Source organism: Pteropus medius, unplaced genomic scaffold, assembly GCF_902729225.1.
Source record: "Pteropus medius unplaced genomic scaffold, Ma_sr-lr_union100, whole genome shotgun sequence".
NCBI lineage: Eukaryota > Metazoa > Chordata > Mammalia > Chiroptera > Pteropodidae > Pteropus > Pteropus medius.
In genome coordinates, this window is record NW_024349804.1 from 8337374 (window position 1) to 8340955 (window position 3582).

Sequence of the window (3582 nt, forward strand, 5' to 3'; positions counted from 1 at the left end):
TCTGGTTCATAGATGGCCATCTTCTCACTGTGTGCTCACTATAGCATAAGGGGCAAGGGAGCTCTTTGGATTCAAGGGTACTAATACATTCATGAGGGTTCTGCCCTCATGACCTAATCACCTCCCAAAGTCCTCATCCTCTAATACCATCATCATACCATGAAGTCAAGATTAGACTTCAGTGTATGACTCTGAGGGGGGACACAGGCATTCAGTCCACAGCAAATACATAAACAAAACATGGATAGCAAGTTGCAGGAGAAAATCTAGCTCTAGAGCCATTAAGTATGGATTTATATCCTGCCCTAAATTCTCACGCCTGTGAGATGATGGAACACCCACTTAAATCGTCTGATTCTCAGCATTCTCGTCTATGCCGCAGGGATGCGTGCACTCATTTAATAAAACTCTATTGAGAGAATGGAGGGAACACGGGCTCCACTTGAAGGAATTCACAGTCTGTTCGACAAACAAGGCAAAAGTCCAGAAATTCACAGTTCTCCTATCGCAAACCCTAGAAATACATGCAATGGGTGAGAGTATGGGATTCACTCCTAAGGTTGGTAGGAAAAGTGGTAAATGAAGTGAAATCTAAACTGGGACCAGTGATGCAGGGGATTAATCAGATGGAGAAGGTAGGATGGGACAGAAAGAAATTTAAGAGAAGCAAGCAGCATAGGTTTAGAGTTCAGCGCTGAGAGAGAGCAAGAGGCCTTAGAGAAGTAATCCCTAGCTGTCCTGGGAGTAGCTGTGAGTGCGTGTGGTATATATATGTTCATTTCAAGTTCATTATGAAAGATTTGATCACTCTAAGAGAACTCAAAATTAACTTCTCAGAAATGAATTGTGTAGTCAATTTTAACCTTTAGGGAGGACACAACTTGATGAATGTCCCGTGAAAAAGGGTTATTTTAAGCATTCCTAGGAGGGAAAAAAAAATCCAATTCTAGAAGAAAAGATGGTTTTACAATTCAAAGAAGTGTTCGAGAAAGCAGTGGAGAATATGTAGGGCAATTAAGTAATATAAACTTTTGTTTTGTTTTAAAGAGGAAAATTACAACTCAAATTGTTCTCGAAAGAAAGGATTTCTGTTTGAGTTGGGAAGTGTAACTTCCTGAAACAACTGCCAATGAGAATAAACATTATTTGATGCTGTTTCAGACTTTGTGAGAATTATATCAGCTTCTGGATTATACCCACTTCATACAGGGACAGAGAACAGGACAGTGGAACTTTAATCAAATCAGGGGGCAGGAGGTTACCATATGTTCTGAGCACAGGAAGTATGATGTCCAAACCAGAAAAGGGACATGAGTGTCTCACACAAGCAACAGAAGACTGAGATCCAGAAAAGCAGAGCCCTCAACCCAAGGAAGGTAAGATCAGAGGCGATGCATCCCCCTCTTTACTTGGAAATCTTGGGTCAGGCAGGTGGATGGGATTACTAGAGTACCATTCAACACTGGGAAGTTGCCTGGGGCCAACTAGAAACCTCTCTGAAGGAGAAAATATCAGGAACATGAACATTAAAAACAAAGAGGAAATACATACAGAAGGCTAATAAACATATGAAAAGATGCTCAAAGTCTCTAATCATCAGAGAAATGCAAATTAAAACCACAATGTGATATCACCTTATACCTGACAGAATGACTATCATCAATAAATCAAAAAACAACAAGTGTTGGCGAGGATGTGGAGAAAAGGGAACCCTCATACACTGTTGTGGAATTGCAAATTGGTACAGCCACTATGGAAAACAGTCTGGAGGTTTCTCAAAAAATTAAAAATGGGTATACCTTTTGACCCAGCAATTGCACTTCTGGGTATTTATCCAAGGAAAACCAAAACAATAATTTGTAAAGACCTATGCACTCCTATGTTCATGGAGCACAATTTACAATAGCCAAGATCTGGAAGCAACCTAAATGCCCATCAACAGATGATAGGATAAAGAAGTTATGGTTCATGTTTAAGATGGAATATTATTCAGCCATTAAAAAAATGAAATCCTACCATTTGCAACGACGTGGATGGAACTAGAGGTTATTATGCTGAATGAAGTAAGTCAGAGAAAAATAAATACCATATGATTTCACTTATATGCGGAATCTAAGGAACAAAAAGAACAAACTAATCAAAAACAGACTCACAAATATAGTGGACAATTTGGTGATGGACAGAGAGGGTGGGCGGCTGGGAGAATGGGGTGAAGGGTTAAAGAAGTACAAATTAGTAGTTGATAGCTGGTCACAGGGATGGGGAGCACGGCATAGGGAATGCAGTTAGCATTAATATGATGGCTAAGTGGAGGGCCAGGGGAGGGAGGAAGCATTTGGAGTGACCATTTTATGAACTATATGGATGTCTAACCAATGTACGGTATACTTGAAACTAATTTAAATAAATTAATTTTTGAAAAAACGAAATAAATAAATAAATACATACATACATACATAGCCTGAAGGAAATCAGGGTTGCTATCTTGGGCATGTGGGTTTCTGCATATATGCTCCCTTGTAGATCACATCTGGGTGCTAGGAACCGGGCATTCCCAAATGGCCTCAAGCCTGCTTCCAGGGCCTGCACAGGTCTCCTGTTCAGATCTATCTTCAGAAAAATTACTCAGTGATGAACAAAAAATGCTTCACGCATGGTGTTTTAATCTCAGATCCTCCTGAACTGCATCATCTATTCTGATGTATGCCATTGACTAAGAAGAAAGGACAGGAAATGTCCCCTGATCTCTGTAAACTCCGAACATGGACTGGAGTTGGAAGAATTCAGTAGGTGTTGTGACCCTAAGTACTAAGTAAGGGACGTTGCTTCTTGGGAAAGAACCGATGCAAAAAGTAACTAAACCTCCTCGGGAGGGAGAAGCTCAGAACCAGAGCCTTCGCTTAAGTCTGCTTTTTCATTAACGTGTGAGGAGCACAGCAACAAATATTTGCAAAGAGCAGTAGGCGCATAAACACACGGACCATTATAACGGGTTTACCCAGCACAAAGGGGCTCCAGTTATGTCACTTTCCAAATGTTTAGGTCACCCTTTGAAATTAAATTTGGGCAACTGCAATGTATGTGGCCATCTCTAGAGATAACTCACTTTTTTTTTTTTTTTTTTTAGGTGAGGCAACCCTTGGTTGACCTCACAGATTGCAAGGACCTTGTCAGTTTACAATCCTTTTTTTTTTTAATTTTATGCCTACAATACCTGGTCTTCCTAGGTGGTCTCCCATCCAAGTACTAACCAGGCCCGACCCTGCTTAGCTTCCGAGATCAGACAGGATCGGGCTTGTTCAGGGTGGCATGGCCATAGACTGAGGTAACTCACTCACTTTTAACAGCCAGGTTCCCCAGGATACTTAGGGAGTCTCAGATGGAGACTTGGAGAAACTTGACCGGAACGTGATTGTCCTTGGGGAAACTTAAACCTCACGGGGAAATAGTTCTGTTTTTAAATTAACAAAGGAGCCAACTTAGAAGGAACATTCAACACAAAGACCAGAAATTGAGAGACGAGAAGGAGAACTGATACTCATAAGGCACCTATCATGTGTCTGGCATTTGGCACAGCCACCC

General features: G+C 41.0%; 1 non-coding gene across 1 annotated transcript; it reads right to left on the reverse strand.

Moving 5' to 3' along the window:
- Positions 1–3202: 3202 nt before the first annotated feature.
- LOC120583010 (5S ribosomal RNA) lies at positions 3203–3321 on the reverse strand. Its single transcript, XR_005647701.1, has one exon. It is a non-coding gene; the product is annotated as a 5S ribosomal RNA (ribosomal RNA).
- Between the last annotated feature and the right edge of the window lie 261 nt (positions 3322–3582).